This window comes from Nerophis ophidion, linkage group LG14 (genome assembly GCF_033978795.1).
Source record: "Nerophis ophidion isolate RoL-2023_Sa linkage group LG14, RoL_Noph_v1.0, whole genome shotgun sequence".
NCBI lineage: Eukaryota > Metazoa > Chordata > Actinopteri > Syngnathiformes > Syngnathidae > Nerophis > Nerophis ophidion.
The window spans coordinates 28582882-28595712 of NC_084624.1; positions in this window are offsets into that span (position 1 = coordinate 28582882).

A 12831-nucleotide genomic window follows, 5' to 3' on the forward strand; every position below is an offset into this window, starting at 1 on the left:
CCGTACAATTGACCACTAAATGGTAACACCCTAATACGTTTTTCAACTTGTATAAATCGGGTCATGTGACCGCCTGGCTCTGTTTGATTGGTCCAACGTCACCAGTGACTGCATGTGATTGGTGAAACGCAGGCATGCGTAGATTCTACTTTGAAGCTGTCATTAACCAAAACAAACATTAATAGATCGATAAAAAAAAAGTAGCGAGTAGCGAGCTGAATGTAGATAAATGGAACGGAGTAAAAGTAGCGTTTCTTCTCTATAAATATACTCAAGTAAAAGTAAAAGTATGTTACATGAAAACTACTCGTAAAAGTACAATTTATCCCAAAAGTTACTCAAGTAAATGTAACGGAGTAAATGTAGCGCGTTACTGCCCACCTCTGGGTGAAGGTAATGTAACCTTTGCAAACCAGACTTCAAATCAAGGATGGCAAGTCACACAGTTGGCAACAGTTTACAAACATTTATTTCAAATCCCAAAAAGTGTCAAAAGGTGAGCAAAACGGGAAAAGCACCAACAATTTCAGAAGCTGTTTGATGTATGACGACCGAAACTCTTGGTCAGGACAGAGAACCTCCTCTGGCAGTGACAGGCAGCAGACTGCAGAAAAATGGCATTTTCCCCACTTAAATAACCCATAGCCCCGCCCATTAGCTGGGACCAATTTTACAGGGGAAATTAAGAAAACGCTTATTTTGTAAATTTAACCATAAATAACCATCAGATGTCTAAAAAGTATTCACATAGTACTTTTGCATTTTTAAAGCAGTCACTTTTGTCCACAGTGTATTCAGGTTTAGACAACACAACTTTCAAATGTCCAGTGTCCCTCAGCAACACCCAGCTCCTGACAATCATGGTTTGGCCCAAATTAGGTCTAATTAGTCAAAGCAGGTGTGCTCACCTACATAAAGCCAACAGCCCCACCCTGACTCTTTTAGCCAGACATGCAGAGCTATGGTGAGTGACAGCTTACAATTTGTTTGTTGAGCATGCTTTCCACTGACTAAAAAAAATGTGCATGGTTTGAAAGGAAGCCAAAGTTCAAACAGTGACAGTGTGGGGTCAAACTGTCACAGTGTGTGTGACAATCATTGGCACTTTAACTTGAATATATCTCAAATTTGAGACACTTGTTAGTCCTTTTGCTTGGATTTTACTGACGTCACATCAACCCATCAAATATGCGTGGTGGTCAATCTAGCTCTGTTCTCAGTGGGCTCTAGTTGCCATTTGGCCTTTCTCAAAGAAACATTGCTCTATGCTCGTGTTGTTTTCACCTGAACAAATCATTCAATTCGCTAAAAATGGTTCTTCAGAGTTCCTTGAGAGGTAATCAGGAATGGCGGAAGGCAGCAAGATTTCACAAAACGACGACGAGAGTCGAAGAATGCACAGGTTTGCGGAGATCACTTCTTTAAAGGTTTTTTTTAAAATACTTTTAACGTTTATTATTTACATTTTATTATTGTCAGAATTGTTACTGACAGTTTGGTTATTTTGGGGTTTTCCTGTGTGTTTGTGTTTATTTCCTGTCAGCGCTCTAATTTTAGTTCCACTTCCTGCTCGTTTCCCTCACCTGTCCCCGATTGGCAGCCCGGCACACCTGGTTGCAGTTACCAATCAGGCTGCTGTTTATGCCTGCCTCGCCCTCCAGTCAGGGCTCGATGATTGTTTCCTGTTGCCTGTTTTCCCTGCATGTGCACTTACCAGGTGCACTATTTCTTTTTTGACATGAAAGTCATGTTTTCCTGCGCTACGCCGGCCATTTCTGCATCTCGGGATTCAAGACCAACAGCAGTTCCCGACAATTATCTTGACATTATTTGTATTTCTTAAGACACAAGTGTTTTCGAAAAGCACCAATTCGGCAAGTCTAAATTAAAGAAAGTGAATGTGAGCAAAACCTAAAAGAGTTAAGCTTTTACCAAAAGCAACAAGCATAAATGAATATTTCAGCACATACACAATGTTGAGATTTTTAGTTATATTTTGATAAAGACGGGGGGGGGGGGGGACACGCTTCTCGTAAACGGCACATGCAACAGCAACAAACATAGCGGGATATAGCAACAATGGCGGGTCACGGCAAGAAATAATTATACATGTGGACTGACCGATAAGTAGAGCTACTTTTAAGCATCATTTTGGGGTTGAAAGTTAACAAAACTCAACAAAGTGTTGACTGGGAAACTTACCAGTCCAAGTATGGTGACATTCTTACCCTATTTTGGAGCGGTACGGATTTGGAGGGACATCTGAGGAATTTCTTCACCGGAAAGAGGACATCACAAAAACAACAATGGACACTAAACTGAAAGCGATTCGTGGAAAGTACAGACAAGCAGTGGACGCAGGTGGAAGAAGTGGTTACGGTAGAGTTGTTTTGTTCTACTTCCAACTATGCCAGCAGATCTGGGGCGGTTCTCCATCAACCACATCCATTCAATTTGGAATAGAAACATCAGATATTGACACAAGTTCTCACAGGAGTTGGGATTGTCCATTCACCCTTGACAGCCTGGTCAGACAAAGATATGCTGAAATATGTACAAGAGCAGCAAGTCTCCTATAGGAGCGATCCACAATCTTCTGTGATGAAAGACAGAAGAGCTCTACTTCAGGTAAGTGGGCGCTAACTTCATGGCTAGTAAGTAATATTGTTAAAAGGCAGATAGATGTTGTATATCTGGGGCATCAAAACATTTTATATGAATTGCACTGCAATTACAAATTACAGATGACCACTTTCAACAATGTGGAATCATATTTTGCCCATTTGTTTTAATATTATCATTGTTTGACAACAGTGTGACAAAAATACTTGCTTTGGAATCAGAAGTCAAGATGGCCAGCATATACAGTGGGCAAAAAAGTATTTAGTCAGCCACCGATTGTGCAAGTTCTCCCACTTAAAATGAGGACAGAGGTCTGTAATTTTCATCATAGGTACACTTCAACTGTGAGAGACAGAATGTGAAAAAAAAAACAGGAATTCACATTGTAGGAATTTTAAATAACTTATTTGTAAATTATGGTGCAAAATAAGTATTTGGTCAACCATTCAAAGCTCTCACTGATGGAAGGAGGTTGTGGCTCAAAATCTCACGATGCATGGCCCCATTCATTCTTTTCTTAACACGGATCAATCGTCCTGTCCCCTTAGCAGAAAAACAGCCCCAAAGCATGATGTTTCCACCCCCATGCTTCACAGTAGGTATGGTGTTCTTGGGATGCAACTCAGTATTCTTCTTCCTCGGAACACGACGAGTTGAGTTTATACCAAAAAGTTCTATTTTGGTTTCATCTGACCACATGACATTCTCCCAATCCTCTGCTGTATCATCCATGTATCCATTTTGGTATAAACTCAACTCGTCGTGTTTGGAGGAAGAAGAATAATGAGTTGCATCCCAAGAACACCATAACTACTGAGAAGCATCGGGGTGGAAGCATCATGCTTTGGGGCTGTTTTTCTGCTAAGGGTACAGGACGATTGATCCGTGTTAAGAAAAGAATGAATGGGGCCATGTATCGTGAGATTTTGAGCCAAAACCTCCTTCGATCAGTGAGAGCTTAGAATGGTTGACCAAATACTTATTTTCCACCATAATTTACAAATACATTCTTTAAAATTCCTACAATGTGAATTCCTGGATTTTTTTTTCACATTCTGTCTCCCACAGTTGAAGTGTACCTATGATGAAAATTACAGACCTCTGTCATCATTTTAAGTGGGAGAACTTGCACAATCGGTGGCTGACTAAATACCTTTTTGCCCCACTGTATTTAAGTTCAGCTGTTTCAGATGTATTTAAACAGGTTTGTATAAAAAATGCTTTGAGTAGTTTCTGATTGATTGATTGAACCTTTTAATATTAGACTGCACAGTACAGTACATATTCCGTACAATTGACCACTAAATGGTAACACCCTAATACGTTTTTCAACTTGTATAAATCGGGTCATGTGACCGCCTGGCTCTGTTTGATTGGTCCAACGTCACCAGTGACTGCATGTGATTGGTGAAACGCAGGCATGCGTAGATTCTACTTTGAAGCTGTCATTAACCAAAACAAACATTAATAGATCGATAAAAAAAAAGTAGCGAGCTGAATGTAGATAAATGGAACGGAGTAAAAGTAGCGTTTCTTCTCTATAAATATACTCAAGTAAAAGTAAAAGTATGTTACATGAAAACTACTCGTAAAAGTACAATTTATCCCAAAAGTTACTCAAGTAAATGTAACGGAGTAAATGTAGCGCGTTACTGCCCACCTCTGGGTGAAGGTAATGTAACCTTTGCAAACCAGACTTCAAATCAAGGATGGCAAGTCACACAGTTGGCAACAGTTTACAAACATTTATTTCAAATCCCAAAAAGTGTCAAAAGGTGAGCAAAACGGGAAGACAAAGCACCAACAATTTCAGAAGCTGTTTGATATATGACGACCGAAACTCTTGGTCAGGACAGAGAACCTCCTCTGGCAGTGACAGGCAGCAGACTGCAGAAAAATGGCATTTTCCCCACTTAAATAACCCATAGCCCCGCCCATTAGAGAAGCGATCGTCTGACAATTTAGAAAAACTAACATCAAATTACTAAGTCAAAATATTAACTTATTACGTCATAATAATGACATACTTAGTATCTCAGGTAACAAGGACTGTTTTCTGTTTTGTTTATACGTTACGGAAAAAATATCGAGATATCGCCATTCTGCAAATGTAGCGGAAAACAACCAAAAATGGTAGGCTTCTTTATTCCTCTAATATTTTTATTTATTATAATATAATGTTATTTGGTATTTTTTTTAATAAACAATGTGTTCAATGTAATCAGAGTCTGTAGTCTATTGCCCTCCAGGCTGTGGTGGCAGCGATGCGGTGGAGACGTGATGGTGACAGACCGAGTTACACAGTCCTGGGGGATGCCCCCTTCCCAATGGAGAGACACCATCTTAAAGGGGAACATTATCACAATTTCAGAAGGGTTAAAACCTATAAAAATCAGTTCCCAGTGGCTTATTTTATTTTTCAAAGTTTTTTTCAAAATTTTACCCATCATGGAATATCCCGAAAAAAGGCTTTAAAGTGCCTGATTTTCGCTATCTGTAAATCCATCCATCCATTTTCCTGTGACGTCACCTAGTGACGCCAATACAAACAAACATGGCGGATAGCACAGCAAGATATAGCGACATTAGCTTGGATTCAGACCCGGATTTCAGCGGGTTAAGCGATTCAACAGATTACGCATGTATTGAAACGGATGGTTGGAGTGTGGAGGCAGATAGCAAAAACGAAATTGAAGAAGAAACTGAAGCTATTGAGCGAATAGCTATTGAAGCTATTCGGCGATCGCCTACTAACCAAGGATTGCATCTTTTGACCACTGGAGCAACTTAAATCCGTCGATTGGTAAGTGTTTGTTTGGCCTTAAATATGGGTGAAGGGAAAGGCGCGATGCAAATATAGCTACAAATGTACATACAGCTATCCTAAATAGCATGTTAGCATCGATTTGCTGGCAGTCATGCCGTGACCAAATATGTCTGATTAGCACATAAGTCAATAACATCAACAAAACTCACCTTTGTGATTTCGTTGACTTTATCATTAGAAATGCATCTGCTTTGAGTGTCGCAGGATATCCACACATCTCTGTCGTAGCATCGCTATCGTCGGTAAAATGTGCAGAACAAACGAGGGACTTTCGCATCTTTTGACACTGGTGCAACTTGAATCCGTCGATTGGTATGTGTTTGTTTGGCATTAAATGTGGGTGGAGGGAAAGGCTGGATGCAAATATAGCTACAAATGAGGCATAAATCCACGTAAGTCAACTTGAATCCGTCCCTGATCGTGTTGTTACACCCTCCGACAACACACTGACGAGGCATAATGTCTCCAAAGTACGGAAAACAGTCAAAAAAACGGAAAATAACAGGGCTGATTTGACGTGTGTGTGTACTGTGTTTGAGAAAATGGCGGATTGTTTCCAATTTTGACGTCACGGGTGAAAGGTCATCGCACCGATAGCGAACAATTGAAAGGCGTTTAAATCGCCAATTTCACCCTTTTAGAGTTCGGAAATCGGTTAAAAAAATATATGGTCTTTTTTCTGCAACATTAAGGTAAATTGACACTTACATAGGTCTGGTGATAAGGTTCCCCTTTAACTAACAAATTTTCTGGGGGAAACACTGTAGTTATTAGAGAGTTACGGTCGGACGTTTTTTCACGGTACACATTTCCGGATAAGGAGATGCTGCTCCGTTATTGATTGAAGTAAAGTCTGAATGTCATTAAAACAGTTAGATCCATCTTTTGACACTTCTTCCACTCCCGTCCTTGCACGCTACACCGCTACAACAAAGATGACGGGGAGAAGACGCTATCGAAGGTGAGCCACGTAAATAAGACCGCCGACAAAACAGCGCATCCTGAAGCGACTGACAAAAAGCGGCTTGAAGATGTTCTGTAAAACATAATCAATGCAACATTTTGACCAAAGAACCACCATTACATGTTATGTAGACCACAAGGAAGTGTTTTACATTTAGAAAAAGTTATAATAATATGACTCCTTTAATGTGCCCTATTACGCCTTGAATATAAAAAAAGATCCAAAATAGACCATTCATCGGCAGTGCGCCCTATGGTCTGTAAAATACGGTACAAAAAAAAAGGTACCAATAAATCCGAAAAGTTGGTTTTGCGTAATAGGTCCCCTTTGAGTTACAGTGGGCACGTTGAGCTCGGTGAGAAATCTCAAGACAAAAGCACACCATGTGGCCTATTTGTCATAAAAAAATAATAGCACACCGCCCTTCAATCAAAAGCAAAACTGTTAGAGTCCGGCATGAACTGAAAGCAAGCTGTGCCATCCATTTAACAACTTTGCTCGCATCTCCATGTGCCAAACACTTTTAATAAGCTTCAAGGGCATTCGATGGGGTCCAGAACTTTGCGTTGCCAAAGACGGACTGGCCCATATCATCCATTACATTAAATTGGGTGGCGGCCTCCAGCTCATATTTATGATTTAATTAAATTCACTTGTGAGGCGTATCAGAAGCACTGTGGCCTGCGCCTCTTAATGCCAGCCTAAGCAGGAAGACACACACATACAACAGTCAGGCACGCACTTAATGTTGTGTTTCTGCCCAAGTGTGAGACTTTGGCATGCAGAGTGTTCTCGGGGGCTCGTTTAAAGCAATATAATTACTCAGCCTCCAAGTATTCTTCCATCAGAAAGCGGCAGAATGGATGGCTCGCTCAGAGATAACTCGGAACCTCTGCGGTGTTGTTGCACCGGAACCAGGAAAGAGCCCAGCCAGCCTTTATTGGAACTGGACCCTTTCGAGGAGGCCAGATGTTCCAGAGGAGGGCAAATGTGCAGAAATATTTTTTATTTCACGGTCCTACTGCAGTACGTTGAGACTTTGTTAACAAAAAAAAAAAGTGTTCTGCTTATTGGATTGTCTGGATAATTTTCCATATATTGGTCAGTTTTACATTTTTACTAGACTTTTATGAGAGGGACTTTTTGGGCCCTATGGGTATAAAGCAAGGGTGTCCAAACTTTTTCCAGCAGGGGCTGCATGCATATTAGTGATTAATTTATAATGATCTGTAATGAAACAATGTAATTAATCTCACTTAAAAATATTGAGAAAAGTGCTCCACTTGAGGTTATTTTCAATTAAATTCATTACATTGGAAACGAGTCGGGGCTTCACGGTGGCAGAGGGGTTAGTGCGTCTGCCTCACAATACGAAGGTCCTGCAGTCTTGGGTTCAAATCCAGGCTCGGAATCTTTCTGTGTGGAGTTTGCATGTTCTCCCCGTGAATGCATGGGTTCCCTCCAGGTACTCCGGCTTCCTCCCACCTCCAAAGACATGCACCTGGGGATAGGTTGATTGGCAACACTAAATTGGCCCTAGTGTGTAAATGTGAGTGTGAATGTTGTCTGTCTATCTGTGTTGGCCCTGCGATGAGGTGGCAACTTGTCCACGGTGTACCCCGCCTTCTTCCCGATTGTAGCTGAGATAGGCGCCAGCGCCCCCCGCGACCCCAAAAGGGAATAAGTGGTAGAAAATGGATGGATGGATGGTAACGAGTTGGTTGCATGGTTATGCTGAGGTCGTTCCCCCAGGATGCAGACGGACAACTACGGACGAAGTGTGCAGGTAGGAAATGATTTATTTGTACAACTCATGGAGGGAAAAACAAATGTGTGCCGATAGCAGGGGAGGCAAAGCTAAGGAGGCTAGCGCGGGAGATACCAAAACTATAATTGTCGTTAGCTGTTGCGTGATGCAAACAAAAGCACCCGACCGAGTGACGGGAAAAGTCAGAACTACTGTAAATAGATCTCTGATTAGTGTCAGAGGCAGGTGAAAACTATCGGCACTAAGGACAGCCAAGAAAACACAAAAACAGAACTAAAACCACAAGTGATTCAAAACCCAAAATGAACTATGATCCGGCACCGGATCATGGCAACATTAATATAAAGATATAGAAACAAAATGACTGGCTTTATAAAGTAATTTTTAATTTTTTTAACAGACTTGGTCAGATTATTGTATTTATTCTTTGTAATATTACCATTCTTTACTAATGTTATCTCCTTTTCACTCTGAGCACGAGTGAAGGCGGTCGCACGCCCTTCCCTCTACATATCTGCCCTACTTGTCTCTTTGTCTTGTCCTGTCTTGTTTAACTCTCTTGTTGCCTCTTTTTGAACGTGTTCTCCAAAATCTAATCAATGCAATTGATCAACTGGCCTCTCAACGAAATTGACAAGATCTGTGGTTCGGGAGAACCTGCATGTCCTGACGAAATGGTTGTTGCCGTACACACGATGGACTCTTGGGAGAAGCAGAGTTCCTGCATGCCTGGTGACTCTTTCAGTCAAGGACTATGACGATATCTACCTCTTTGGAATCATGATAACAGGACATCTGCTGATTGGAGTAAACCTTGCTCTGGTGTATCAACAAATTGGAAGATGCTGGAAGCCGTTCAAAGTACCCCAAAGCTGCCACAAATGATTGGAGGATGCGGGCAAAGCATGGACACTCAGACTTTTGTGATTTTGGTCTAAATCGAAAACTGAAAAACACCGTCTGCCCTGCATTATGAATTTGGGGACAAGAAATAGACAATTAAAGTGGTAAGTTTAAATTTGTTTTCGCTTGCTCAAACACAAACATTTGTTTCAGTTTTCCCTGGCTGCAGCCTGACAAAGTCGTTCAAGGCTCTCCAAGAGAATAGTGTGGTAAAGACGCAACAAACCCCTTCCCTGTCAACAATACCTGGGGAGTTGAACTCAGTTCACCGTGCCTGCAGAGCGAATCCATGCCTACACACATAACACACACACAAACCATGGACCATAGATACATATGCACATATCCCCCCACCCTCCACCCCTTATCTTTGCCACCATTTAACTCCCCAGGGGTGACGGACGACTGGAGCAGCATCAGAATGACTGCAACTTTGGCTCCGGAGTCTCCCCGCTCCCCTGTTGCAAGTCTTGTGGTTTCTGTGTCCTAACGTGTATATGTGCTTATTGTGGCTCTCGGGTTTTCACCCTTGCCCCCAGACTGTCCCGCCCTCCTTTTTTTTTTACTTAAAGTACCAGTAGAGTGGGAAAAAAAGTTGACTTTATATGCTTGTGTCATTGTATTCATTAAACCATATCCAATTGTATTAACAATCTGCAAAGTATGTAAAAATACCGTAAAAATTACAAAATGCTATAAATTCAGTGAGCCATTTTGAATATTCCGTATCAACCTGCTGAGGTACTAAGATTGTGTGCTGTGCACACTCTTGGCATTCTCTCGATGAGCTTCAAGCACACTTGTGAAGTGAAAACCATTTCAGGTGACTACCTCTTGAAGCTCATCGAGAGAATGTCAAGAGTGTGCAAAACAGTAATCAGAGTAAAGGGTGGCTATTTTGAAGCAACTGGAATATAAAACATGTTTTCAATTATTTCACCTTCTTTTTTGTTAGGTACATAACTCCACGTGTGTTCATTCATAGTTTTGATGTTTTCAGTGACAATCTACAATGTCAATAGTCATAAAAATAAAGAAAACGCATTAAATGACGTGTGTCCAAACTTTTGGCTTGTACTGTATATATATACTGTATATATATATATATATATATATATATATATATATATATATATATATATATATATATATATCCATCCATCCATCCATCCATTTCTACCGCTTATTCCCTTTTGGGGTTGCGGGGGGCGCTGGCGCCTATCTCAGCTACAATCGGGCGGAAGGCGGGGTATATCCATCCATCCATCTTCTTCCGCTTATCCGAGGTCGGGTCGCGGGGGCAGCAGCCTAAGCAGGGAAGCCCAGACTTCCCTCTGCCCAGCCACTTCGTCCAGCTCTTCCCGGGGTATCCCGAGGCCTTCCAGGGCCATCCCGAGGCATTCCCAGGCCAGCGGGGAGACATAGTCTTCCCAACTTGTCCTGGGTCTTCCCCGTGGCCTCCTACCGTTTGGACGTTGCCTAAACACCTCCCTAGGGAGGCGTTTGGGTGGCATCCTGACCAGATGCCCGAACTACCTCATCTGGCTCCTCTCGATGTGGAGGAGTAGTGGCTTTACTTTGAGTTCCTCCCGGATGACAGAGCTTCTCACCCTATCTCTAAGGGAGAGCCCCGCCACCCGGCGGAGGAAACTAATTTCGGCCGCTTGTACCCGTGATCTTCTCCTTTCGGTCATGACCCAAAGCTCATGACCATAGGTGAGGATGGGAACGTACATCGTCCGGTAAATTGGGAGCTTTGCCTTCCGGCTCAGCTCCTTTTTCACCACAACGGATAGATACAGCGTCCGCATTACTGAAGACGCCGCACCGATCCTCCTGTCGATCTCGCGATCCACTCTTCCCTCACTCGTGAACAAGACTTCAATCAGCTGCCTCGACATTAGAGGTAAGGAACATGGTCCAATCGGACTCAATGTCCAGCACCTCCCTCGTGACATGTTCAAAGTTCTTCCGGAGGTGGGAATTGAAACTCTCTCTGACAGGAGACTCTGCCAGACGTTCCCAGCAGACCCTCACAATGCGTTTGGGCCTGCCAGGTCTGTCCGGCATCCTCCCCCACCATCGCAGGTGGTGATCGTTAGAAAGCCCCCCCCCATTCACCCGAGTGTCCAAAACATGAGGCCGCAAATCCGATGACACAACTACAAAGTCGATCATGGAACTGCGGCCTAGGGTGTCCTGGTGCCAAGTGCACATATGGACACCCTTATGTTTGAACATGGTGTTTGTTATGGACATGGCAGGGTATATATATATATATATATATATATATATATATATATATATATATATATATATAGTCAAGGTTTCTGTGGTTTATCCGTTATACAGTACTCAATACCGGGGTAGAGCGGAATATACGTTAGTTCAGGAAAAAACACAGCGGCTTATTCATCCATACAAGACCGTTTCGGAGGTTCCCCTGCTCTTCAGTGGATTTTTCCTGAAGAAAAGAAATCCCCTGAAGAGCAGGGAAACCTGACTTAACGTATATATATTTCCTGACCTAATGTCTATACATATATATATATATAAGTTACTACTCATAAGCACAGAGAAAAATGTGCTGCAGCATGATGGAACAACGTGTATACATGATGCCCTGTTCACATTTCTGACTGGACCCTCATATAAGTCTGCCGAGAACACCAGCCCTGGTCAAGGCTGCAATAAACATCTGCCAAATATTCCACATTGCACCTTATAGTTGCTAAATATTGCATACTTTGTGTGTCTCCCTTAAAAAAAAATCATATATAAAAAAGGGTATGTTAATAATTCTTTATTTCTTTTCTTAGTTTATTTTGAACATGAATATTTACAACACAATACAATACAAACAATACAATATTACCTCACATTTCATCATGTCCGAAAAGGAGTAGGAAGAAGCAAAGCTTATTTAATCCGACCTCTTTCCCACTTCAGAGCGCCCACAAATACATAAATACATCTACTGACCCTCTTTACAGCAAAATATCAAAATGACATCCGTGAATAAGCAATACAACAGTTCTGTAACATGCAATTAACTAATCCAGTCATTACCAATATACTGAGATGAAGAATATCTTATTTTCAATAAGGTTGAACATGTTTCTCATAATTCTTCTTCTTTGTACTTTGTAAGCACTATTAATTTGAACAGCCTCTTAAACTGGATCATATCAGTACAATGTTTAACTTCTTTACTAATTTAAAACCTTGATATTCATTGTTGGTAAAAAATGGTATAATGCGGTCAAAATGAAAACAAGTATTTAGTATTTACGATTTATGTATGATAGGGACCACTAGTGATCTTATCTCAATCTGTGCAGAATGATACAATGCATGAAATATGAATGATTCTCCCTGCTATGGCGCAATGCTTTGATGCAAAATGTAGTTTGATGCAAAGTCCACATTGTTGGGAAGCACATTCCTCCCACTGAAGGAGACCTCAGAGACCTCTTACGGGATTCAATCCGTGCATCCAAGCGTGAGATCCAGATCCATTTGGCCGGCATATCCACTGGGATCTGGAACCCAATCTCTCCACCGGAGCTGCACCGCCATTGTTTCACCTATGAAATGTGTCAGCAAAATAAACCCCTCGACCAACATGTATGGCAGCACTGTTAAAAAGTATGTTCAAAGTAACTTTTTCTGTGTCTTTATAAATTCCATGATAAAAAAAAAACTTAATGAGGATTTATATTTTATTCTTTCAGGCAGCAGTATAAG